This window comes from Protopterus annectens, chromosome 1.part2, assembly GCF_019279795.1.
Source record: "Protopterus annectens isolate FY-2018-M chromosome 1.part2, PAN1.0, whole genome shotgun sequence".
Lineage (NCBI taxonomy): Eukaryota > Metazoa > Chordata > Ceratodontiformes > Protopteridae > Protopterus > Protopterus annectens.
The window spans coordinates 381,597,678-381,610,366 of NC_056727.1; positions in this window are offsets into that span (position 1 = coordinate 381,597,678).

Below are 12,689 nucleotides of genomic sequence, written 5' to 3' on the forward strand. Positions count from 1 at the left end.
CTCATACATATGTCAGTATACACATCTCTATAGTGCTACATCTATATGGCCATGTGTACATCTCTTCTTATGTATATATATATATATATATATATATATATATATATATATATATATATATATATATATATATATATGTGTGTGTGTATATATAGATATATGTATATGTATATATAGATAAATGTGTATATAGCTATATATGTATGCACATCCTATGTGTACAGATATGCCTAGTTATGTTGGTATATATGTAGATATCTGTAACTGTATGTGCATACATATCTATTCTGATATACCTACTACTGTCAATATAAATGTAGATATCGATACATATATGTGCATATGTGTCATTATCTGTATATGTGTAGACATATATTGCTCTGTATATGTATATGTCTGGGTGTGTATATCTATATCTATGTACATATACATACCCATCTATATATGCCGATATGTATATGTGTAAATATCTATATAGATATCTGGATAATTTTATATATATGTTTACATATATATATATATATATATATATATATATATATATATAGATAGATATCTATCTATCTATATATATATATATATATATATTATTTCACCATATGTCCTGAACATGGAGTGTAGCCCTATCTCAGTCCCTATAGTCCCAACTTCATAGTGGAAGGGGATGTCAGGTATGTATAGCAGGTATATTAGTAGACTATTGCTACTGTAATAGGGATTGTCTTCACAGACATGGTGTGTGTGGGAGGTCACATCTGCTTTTCACATGTGCACCATTGGCTACTGACAGACATCCTAAGGACATCATAGTACAGTACTGTTTCTAGCACGTAGTGCTCTCGTGGACTACAGCAGTGACATTGGCCAATATATGTGGACAATCTGACACACTCTGTACAGTCCAGAGATATACACAGAACCTCTTAGTGCAAAACATGTGGACCAAGCCTGGCAATGTGGATGCTAGCAGCCATGTAGATGGGTATAACACATAACAACTGGTATACATTTTCCCCATAAGTTATGCATTCACACACCCCTGTCTGTCCTGACACATAATAACCACTAGTACAGAGGTGCCATGGCCACATACTACCCACTAGATATTGACATACATCTGTACAGAATCCAATTGCCCTGTCTGACATACATGACTGTTATGGGAGGCCTGACAGCAGTACATCTGGCAAGTATCTAGACATGACATCTCACTGGGTAAGTACACTAAGCTGCTAGGCATGTAACAAAGCACTGTGCAAGCAACAGGCAGACTGGCTCAACACTAGCCTACATCTCCTATGGGGGAATGCACATGTACCTGCATATATAGCAGGCTCTACAGACATGTCACAGCACAGGGTAAGATACACCTGTGTGGAAGTGCATAACCACAACCAATGTGAACACACCCACAGCCACATATGGTAAGCTAGCATAATAGTACAGTATATGGACTATCTATTCAACACCATCCTCATATGTGCCACTCACACACTAACCTACATATACTGGGCTGCTACACAGTGTGGTCTAATGCCTGTCTGTGGTATGACACATATGTGTGTATGGCCCTACAAACATGTAAGCCAATACGGTTACATACAGTGGAACAGCATGTAACATCAGATAGGATGGGACCAAGAACAGTCACATCTACCACAGTCTGTACTCAGGCCAAAGTACATATTAACAATAAACACAGTGTCGACATTCACCATAAGTACACAAACCTCAGTACTGTACACACAACCACAGAATGTCCAGGGTATATCATCAAATATAACTCCTACTGTGCATAACATGTGTAGCAGTCTGATATCTCAGTGGCTTGTTATCAGATATGATGTCACTAAGTATGGTGTACAGCACATATGCACCTCTTACTGCATGACATATGTACAAAGGTAGACAGAGTTGTGGCAGGAAGCACATACACAGGGGCCAATATTTATATGTTGCTGTGATAACCTCATACATTTACCTTTGTAACAGGGTTTGTTGCAACATATGTCCTATGAGGGATATGAATTCAGTAACTGTCATGGCTTTCACCATCTACAGACTGCAATCCTCACACTACCTTCTGCAGTTCATAGATAGATGCTCTGTGTGTAACATATGAAACCAAAGGCACCATACACTGCCCAGTCTGCAGATGACCCTACAGATGGATATTCCTCATAAACATAGCACTGACATGGCAGGTATTAAAACATGTAGGACAGTCATATCCACACACACCCTGTTAAACCAACAATACTCCAAATGCAGTATAGCAGCACTTACAGTCTGTAGTCAGGTCAGGCACATCCCCCTCCTGTGTGTTGCCCTGTTTCCACAGTGTATGTTTTTAGAGGTAAATACCCACTCCATCTGAGATGCTGTTTGCCAAACAACAGATCGAGTTCCTATTCACAATGAATGAAAACACCTAACACCAACATGATGTTCCTAGATATTGGAGTGTGTTTCCATGCAATTGGCTACGGGAATGTTATCACAGCTGTTCCACATGCAATCAGCTAGGGGAGGGCTGCAATTCATGCAGAGGACATCAGCTGATCATGAGCATCGCTTAAAATACACATGCTGCTGCCGAAGCAAAGCAGGTGTAGGTCTCTACATCCACCAGAGAGGGAGTGAGAGAGGCAGACAGAGGAAAAGACAAATCAGGGAGGGTTGTGAGAATAAAACTTTAGCATGTTTGTGTCACACACCTACCAGCACAGGGTATCAAACCCCTGATGACTATGTAGTGCTATCACATTTCTATGCAATTATTGGATGCACCACATAGGTTACATGATGTGGAGCCCTCAGAACGTATATGTGATGATGAGTGACATCTGCAACAGGGATATGGTAGCTATAAGGTAGGTGTAGTAAACGTGCCTGTCTGCATGAACAGGTGCCAGCATCAACACAGCCACATTCTCGCAGAGATGCACACACATTGACACACTTGGCAGAGCCAGGAATAAAACTCATCACTGGTGAGATTGCCACAACGCATTACAGTGCAGGTATCACATGCACCATAGGGGTCATACAGAGGTTATATGGGCAAAGAGTATGGGGAGGTGCCTGACATCAGACAGCATGCGTCAGTATGCCAGTGGGGATTGTAATGTGTGTGACTGTGATCATACGCATCATACAACACACACACACACACACACACACACACACACACACACACACACACACACACACACACACACACACACACACACACACACACACACACACACACACACACACACACACACACACACACACAAACACGGTGCCAGTACTGACATCCATGGGTGCTATTAGTATAAATGTTGGTTTTAACCTTTATTTTGTGTAATCAACTGATTAAGTATTTTTTTCCCTGCATTTTCCTGTGACTGCTAGTTTCACCGAAAACACAATCTTCATACATTTCTGTGCTCTAAAAAGTTATTTCTTGATGCACACTTTACTATTTTTGCTGTTTGCACTTTTAAAGTCATCTAAGTTGTTTTTTTGTGTTGTAATCATCTGTTTAACTGCTGTAGGCTACACACTCAACTGCGCTAGCCTGTTCTAAGCATTTAAAGTATTTTTGTGTAAGTTTACTGTATTTTCTGTAAAAAAAAGAAAACAAACAAAAAATAGTCTTGTTTCCCGCCTTTTCTAAGTAAGTCTAGTCCAGTTTTCAGGTTCTGCTGAACTCAGGGCTGTGGTACAAGTTCCTGTGTTGCCCATATTCTTACTTGGATAGGAGGAAGTGTTTTTGTTCACCAGTGAGAGTGTGGAGCTTTCAGCAGCATATCTGTCCCTGGAGGAGTGGTCTCAGCCCAACAACTAGTAGTTTATTGGCCGTTTTGGGATAATTTCTATCTCTTTCATCTCCCTGCTTCAAAACTTGCATTTGCATGCTTTTGTGCTTGTATACAACTCAGCAAACCTCCTCGTAGTGTCCTGCAGAGTACTACAAGCAGCAGAGCAACAAAAGAGTGACTTTCAACTGGTTAAGTATTTTTTTCTTTGCATTTTCCTGTGACTGCTAGTTTCACCAAAAACGCGATCTTCTAGCATTTCTGTGCTCTAAAAAGCTATTTTTTTGCTGCATACTTTACTATTTTTGCTGTTTGCACTTTTAAAGTCATTTAAATCATGTTTTGCATTGTAATCATCTGTTTAACTACTGTAGGCTACACACTCAAGTGCATTAGCCTGTTTTAAGCATTTAAAGTGTTTTCTTGTACGTTTATTTTAATTTATGTAAAAAAAAAAGAAAACAAACAAAACATATTCTTCTTTCCCACCATTTCTGAGCTAGTCTAGTCCAGTTTTCAGGTTCTGCTGAATTCAGGGCTGTGGTACAAGTTCCTGTGTTGCCCATATCCTTCCTTGGATAGGAGGAAGTTTCTCTGTTCATCACTGAGAGTGGGGAGCTTTCAGTAGCCTATCTGTCCCTGGAGGAGTGGTCTCAGCACAGCAACTAGTAGTTTATTGGCTGTTTTGGGCTAATTTCTATCTCTTTCATCTCCCTGCTTTAAAACCCGCATTTGCACAGTTTTGTGCTTGTATACAACTCAGCAAAGCTCCTTGTGGTGTCCTGCAGAGTACTACAAGCAGCAGAGCGACAAAAGAGCGACTTTCAACTGATTAAGTATTTTTTTCTCTGCATTATCCTGTGACTGCTAGTTTTGCTGAAAATGCAATCTTCTAGCATTTCTGTGCTCTAAAAAGCTATTTTTTGCTGCATACTTTACTATTTTTGCTGTTTGCACTTTTAAAGTCATCCAAGTCGTTTTTTGTGTTGTAATCATCTGTTTAACTGTTGTAGGCTACCCACTCAACTGTGCTAGCCTGTTCTAAGCATTTAAAGTGTTTTTGTGTAAGTTTACTGTATTTTCTGTAAAAAAAAAGAAAACAAACAAAAATATTCTTGTTTCCCGCCTTTTCTAAGCTAGTCTAGTCCAATTATCAGGTTCAGCTGAATTCAGGGCTGTGGTACAAGTTCCTGTGTTACCCATATCCTTACTTGGATAGGAGGAAGTTTCTCTGTTCACCAGTGAGAGTGGGGAGCTTTGAGCAGCCTATCTGTCTCTGGTGGAGTGGTCTCAGCCCAGCAACTAGTAGTTTATTGGCCATTTTGGGCTTATTTCTATCTCTTTCATCTCCCTGCTTCAAAACCCGCATTTGTACGGTTTTGCGCTTGTATACAACTCAGCAAAGCTCCTCATGGTGTCCTGCAGAGTACTACAAGCAGTAGAACAACAAAAGAGTGACTTTCAACTGATTAAGTATTTTTTTCTCTGCATTTTCCTGTGACTGCTAGTTTCACCGAAAACACGATCTTCTAGCATTTCTGTGCTCTAAAAAGGTACTTTTTGCTGCATACTTTACTATTTTTGCTGTTTGCACTTTTAAAGTCGTCTAAGTCATTTTTTGTGTTGTAATCATCTGCTTAACTGTTGTAGGCTACCCACTCAACTGCGCTAGCCTGTTCTAAGCATTTAAAGTGTTTTTGTGTAAGTTTACTGTATTTTCTGTAAAAAAAAGAAAACAAACAAAAAAATATTCTTGGTTCCTGCCTTTTCTAAGCTAGTCTAGTCCAGTTATCAGGTTCTGCTGAATTCAGGGCTGTGGTACATGTTCCTGTGTTACCCATATCCTTACTTGGATAGGAGGAAGTTTCTCTGTTCACCAGTGAGAGTGGGGAGCTTTGAGCAGCCTATCTGTCTCTGGTGGAGTGGTCTCAGCCCTGCAACTAGTAGTTTATTGGCTGTTTCGGGCTTATTTCTATCTCTTTCATCTCCCTGCTTCAAAACTGACATTTGCACGGTTTTACGCTTGTATACAACTCAGCAAAGCTCCTCATGGTGTCCTGCAGAGTACTACAAGCAGCAGAGCAACAAAAGAGTGACTTTCAACTGATTAAGTATTTTTTTCTCTGCATTTTCCTGTGACTGCTGGTTTCGCAGACAATGCGATCTTCTAGCATTTCTGTGCTCTAAAAAGCTATTTTTTGGTGCATACTTTACTATTTTTGCTGTTTGCACTTTTAAAGTCGTTTAAGTCATTTTTCGCATTGTAATCATCTGTTTAACTGTTGTAGGCTACACACTCAAGTGCACTAGCCTGTTTAAGCATTTAAAGTGTTTTCTTGTAAGTTTATTGTATATTCTGTAAAAAAAAGAAAACAAACAAAACATATTCTTTTTTCCTGCCTTTTCTAAGCTAGTCTAGTCCAGTTTTCAGGTTCTGCTGAGTTCAGGCCTGTGGTACAAGTTGCCCATATCCTTACCTGGATAGGAGGAAGTTTCTCTGTTCATCACTGAGAGTGGGGAGCTTTCTGCAGCCTATCTGTCCCTGGAGGAGTGGTCTCAGCCCAGCAACTAGTAGTTTATTGGCTGTTTTGGGCTAATTTCTATCTCTTTCATCTCCCTGCTTTAAAACCCGCATTTGCACAGTTTTGCGCTTGGATACAACTCAGCAAAGCTCCTTGTGGTGTCCTGCAGAGTACTACAAGCAGCAGAGCGACAAAAGAGTGACTTTCAACTGATTAAGTATTTTTTTCTCTGCATTTTCCTTTGACTGCTAGTTTTGCCGAAAACATGATCTTCTAGCATTTCTGTGCTATAAAAAGCTTTTTTTGTTGCATACTTTACTATTTTTGCTGTTTGCACTTTTAGTCATCTAAGTCATTTTTTGTGTTGTACTCATCTGTTTAACTGCTGTAGGCTACACACTCAAGTGTGCTAGCCTGTTCTAAGCATTTAAAGTGTTTTTTTGTAAGTTTACTGTGTTTTCTTTATAAAAAAGAAAACAAACAAAAAATATTCTTGTTTCCCACCTTTTCTAAGCTAGTCTAGTCCAGTTTTCAGGTTCTGCTGATATCAGGGCTGTGGTACAAGTTCCTGTGTTGCCCATATCCTTACTTGGATAGGAGGAAGTTTCTCAAGTCACTACTGAGAGTGGGGAGCTTTCAGCAGCCTATCTGTCCCTGGAGGAGTGGTCCCAACCCAGCAACAAGTAGTTTATTGGCCGTTTTGGGCTAATTTCTATCTCTTTCATCTCCCTACTTTAAAACCCGCATTTGCATGGTTTTGCACTTGCATACAACTCAGCTGCTCCTTTTGGTGTCCTGCAGAGTACTACAAGCAGCAGAGCGACAAAAGAGTGACTTTCAACAGATTAAGTATTTTTTTCTCTGCATTATCCTGTGACTGCTAGTTTTGCTGAAAATGCAATCTTCTAGCATTTCTGTGCTCTAAAAAGCTATTTTTTGCTGCATACATTACTATTTTTGCTGTTTGTACTTTTAAAGTCATCTAAGTCGTTTTTTGTGTTTTAATCATCTGTTTAACTGTTGTAAGCTACAGGCTACACACTCAAGTGTGCTAGCCTGTTCTAAGCATTTAAAGTGTTTTTATGTAAGTTTACTCTATTTTCTGTAAAAAAAAGATAACAAAAAATATTCTTGTTTCCTGTCTTTTCTAAGCTAGTCTAGTCCAGTTTTCAGGTTCTGCTGAATTCAGAGCTATGGTACAAGTTCCTGTGTTGCCCATATACTTACTTGGATAGGAGGAAGTTTCTCCGTTCACCAGTGACAGTGAGGAGCTTTGAGTAGCCTATCTGTCCCTGTAGGAGTGGTCTCAGCCAAGCATCTAGTAGTTTATTGGCCATTTTGGGCTAATTTCTATCTCTTTCATCTCCCTGCTTTAAAACCCGTATTTGTGCGGTTTTGTTTTGCGCACCGAGCAGTGCTGGCTAGGGTTAAACTATTCCAGGCTCGACTGCTCTTCATTTTTTCCCTTGGAACTAGTCAAACTCTCAACTAAAGCACTCTAACCTTCCTTTTACAGTCCAGCACTTGCTCTAAGCTCTCAGTAAGCATTAATAAACACTAACACTACACCACCCCTTACTATACAGTAGTACAAGGCTCCCTATTCGTCCCTACTGGACAATCAGTAAATCAGTTCATTTATCCATACAGGCATGTCCAAAGGGCAGTTTCAGGTGTACTCTCCAGTCGAGCTAGTGAATCCAGGAATCTTGAGGCAATGTTACAATTGCCTCATGTACACAGACAACCCTCTCCTCCTTCCAACAAACATAAATATATGTGAGAGACGCAACTATACAGCCAAGCAAGAGGCCAAGCTCTCTCAACCCAAGGCTGGAACAGTTCATCAGGAGGAGAAGGGAAACACTTGCACCACACTACCAGTCTCACATACACCAGTCATATCTGCACCAGCAAACAACACACTTAAATACACAAAAACATAATCGGAGGCTCTAAATAAAAATCTGCCTAAGCAGCAGAGACCTCCAAAGCAGACATTCAAGCAACCCCACCCTCTAACAACAACCACGTCTCACATACTTCACAAAGTCAGTGTGCCACACAACCACAGCCCTTAAGGCTAAATAACACACCCAATACACTTGTAATAGGTTAATCTATTGTCAGGCACACTGATGTTCCACTCACTAGACTGAACAAGGAGAAGGTTACTGTAAGCTGCCTGTCGTGTGCCAGGATCCACCACATAACACAAGCACTCAGGTCACTCCAAAACAAGTACAAATATGACTCTGTCATTGTACATGTTGGTGTGAATGACCTGAGATGTACCTCCCTGGACTCCATGAAAAGAGACATAGAGGAGCTCTCTGATCATGTAGCCCAGGCCAGTATGACCCTGACCCTGAGTAGCATCTTGCCCTCACCAAGAATGATGCCACAGTATAAAGAAGAAAATTATCATCTTTAAAAATTGGCTAAGCTATTGGTGTCATTCAAAGGGGATCCAGTGTCTGTCAGCCTGGGATGACATGCTCAACAAGCCACGCTGCTTTGCCAGAAATGGCTTGCACCTGTCGCCCTTAGGCTTTTGAATACTAGCCAAGGCTCTTGCCACCCCCATAGTGCCTTTTTTAGGCAAGGCTCAAAAGAAAAACCCACCTCCATAAACAACACAAGTGACCAAAAAGTGAGGATAATGCTACTCAATGCCGGAAGTCTAAACCTCAAAATGCATGCACTCGAGGCACTCCTCAGCATGGAAAAAATCAATATCTGTGCAGTAACAGAAACCAGGTTCAAAGCTCCAGAGAGCACCCCAGCATTACTAGGCTATAACTCATAACATACCTTTCGGCCCCAGAACCCTAACAGAAATACAAAAGGAGGGGGTGTATCCATTTTCATAAGGGATACCCACACCTCCAGGTTAGTAGCACAGCATGAGGCCTCAAAGACAATCCATGTGCAACTAACCATGGGCAAAGCTGCTTTCCAGATCGTAGCCTGCTACAGATCACCCACCTTGTCTCAGGACCCCCACTCAGCATTCCTGAGAACACTGGAAAATATGAAGGTTCTACCAAACACCATGATACTGGGTGATTTCAACTACCCAAACATTGACTGGGAAAACTGGTCAAGTACAAACTCCTTTGGCCAATGCTTCCTAGAGTTTATAAACTCAAATGCCCTGGAACAACTGGTCAAAATGCCCACAAGAGGTGACAACATATTGGACCTGATCATCAACAACATGGGGGATCAGTGTTCTACACCAGAGGTAAACCCCTCACTGGTAAAATCTGATCATAAACTAAGCACACTGGACAGCCACATCCCGACCCCAACCCAGTCAAGGAAACCACTGCGAAAAACTTTTCAAGAGCAAACTTCACACTTCTCAAGACCGAGGGGGAAAGATTCAAAGCCCCCTTGCTAAAGGATAATGCTGCCCAAACTGCAGAATCCTTTACAAATGCATTCTATGAGCACCTACAGGAATGCATGGATCAAGCCATCCCAAGTAATACCAAGACTCACTCCTCCAAAAAGAGGAAACCAGTCCGGTGGTCCCCAGCCATAAATAAGCTATACAACAGAAGGAGGAAACTATTACATGATAGAGCAAAATCCCAAAAAAGAAAGGCATCCCTGAGCAGAATTAGCAAGAAACTATAATCCCTCATAAAATCATCCAAGGCCAGTTTCGAAAGAAAAATTGCCAAAGATTCTAAAGATAATCATAAAGCCTTCTTTACCTTTATTAAGAATCTAGGTGGCAACTCTCAGATCTGCTCTGAGCTAATGCAAAATGGCAAAATGGCAAAAAATACACTGAACCAACTGACATTGCCAACATCCTGGCCAACAGGTTCAGTGCAAACTTTACCCCTCTCACCCCCATAAGGGCCCGTGTCCATCCGAGAAGAATGTAGAGCCCCAGACATCACAGACACACAGGTGAAAGCAGCCTTCTCCAAAGCCATAACATACACGAGCTCCAAAATGAACTAAACCCTCACCTAAATTCACTGTTCAGACTCAGCCTTACCACAGGCTATGCACCCAAGGAATGGGGTACAGCAACAGTTATCCTGCTCCACAAAGGTGGTGCCACAACAGATCCTGGGAACTATCACCCTATAAGCCTGACTAGCCTGGTCTGCAAAGCTATGGAGTGCATCATCATGGAACTCATAAACAAAGACATTGGGAACCTCCAGACACTGGACCCTACCCAATTCGGCTTTGTTAAAAGCAGATCCTGCCTCATAAACCTAGTTGACTTTTTTGAAACAGTTACCAAGGCCATATATGAGGGAAAGGTAGTCCACACAGCCTACCTGGACCTCGCTAATGCCTTCAACACCATTTCCCACTCTGGCATTATAGATGAGCTCACCAGCTTGAACATTAACCCCTATGTCACGAGATAGGTTGCCAACTGGCTCACAGATAGAACTCACATGGTCGGATTTGTGGGTGCCATGTCTGACTCTAAAGCAGTTACAAGTGGTATCCCACAGGGCTCAGTCCTGGGACCCCTCCTGTTCAGCATATATTTATCTGAGGTACAGGCAAGCATGGAAGGAATATGGCTGACCAAGTTCACTGATGACTGCAAACTGGGGGCCATAATCGACTCTCTGGCTGACACAGACATCCTCCAGAAGTGTCTGACGGAGACAAATACCTGGTGTCAGAACCATGGCCTCAAGCTAAATGCCAAAAAGTGCATAGTCATCTCCTTTGGGAAAAAACAAAGTGCCCACGAATTACCACATAGGTGGTAATCTACTAAGTACGGAAGATGTAATTAGGGTTCTGGGGACCCAGGTAGATAGCAACCTCCCCTTTGATAATCACATTGTCAAAGTGGTTAGAAAATCCTTCTATGTAGCCCACCTAATCACAACAGGGTTCACATCTAGATCAAGAGAGGTCATTGTGCCTCTCTACTCATCACTCATTAGGCCCATAATACAGTACAATGCCCCATTTGGAATGTACCTTACTCAACACCTGTAACAGCTGGAAAGACCACAGAAGTACCTCACTAAGAGGATTGTAGGCCTCAAACAGATGCCCTATGCAGCTCGACTAAAGAAACTCCAGCTCTACTCGGTTGCTTACCACCTGCTCAGAGGTGATCTCTGCCTGACATACTGGCCATGTCCAACCTGGAATTAATGGACATGCTCCACCTCATGAAAACCAAATATCTTAGATCCACATGCTCCAGTGAGTTAAACCTCAGCACAACAATAAACAGGACATGCTGGAGGGATAGACTCCTGTTCCAGAGACTTCCCTCGCTCTGGAATAGAATCCCAATTTATGTTAGGCAGAGCCCCTCACTGACTCTCTTCAAGAGAAATCTTGACAAGTGGATGGGAAATCGTAAATTTTCCCCTGGGATCACTTCAATGGCCCTGCTAGACAGAGGCACAGAAAACTAGTTTAAAAGGTAGGCGAAAGTCAACACATTCTGGCTAGACTTATAAATGCCCTTGGGCAAATAGCCTAGTACCTACCTATGAACCTATGAACCTATGAACACTGAAGAAGGATGTTTTTGATATCTGAAAGCTTTTTTGTTTTTTAATAAATTTTATTTGGCTTGACGGTGTGGAGAGATTATTTTCTTTTTTGCTGATGCATGGGTGCATTGATTCACAGGTGTGTAGTGATCAACTGTGCTAGACAGCTATACAAGGCTAGGTGATGGGTATATCTTTGCATCAGGCCACATGACAATGGTCTGCATTGTGGCTCAGGGGTGTTTCTGGATTTTCTCACACAGGCGGAGTTTGTATTCACCATTCAGTCACCTGGGTGACTATTGCATGTGGCCAATGCTGTACATTGCTTGCCATGTATGTGTTCCTTAGTCCATAACATGGATGGTATCTATGATTTGCACACTTCCCACATGCATGTACAGTGACATGTGGAACTGTACCTGGGGTGTCTGGCCCATGTTGTGTACACAGATTATCATCAGATGTGCCAGTCCTGGCCTCATGTGGTGGGAACTGGTAATGGACAGCAGGTTTACCCTGCACCTACATTGATAGCATGCTAACAACATTCCCTAGTGTCAGTGGCATCTGTCTCTATGGGGCATGTTTTCAGGCATAGTATGTCCTTTGTGGGTCACATTTGATGGCACCACAGGTGTTGTAGGTGTCCAGTGGCAACATGGGGAAGGTGCACTGTCTGCATGTACATGCCTGTTGGACAGATGGACAGAGTGCCATGCCCTCTGTAGCCCACCGCAATCACTCCATACTTTCTATCGGTGGGCATTATGCAGTGAACTACCAACATAGTGGCTGTTGTCTAGACAAGTGTGTATGTGTATCAGACATGGGTTGGGAGTGTTCTCTGGCTA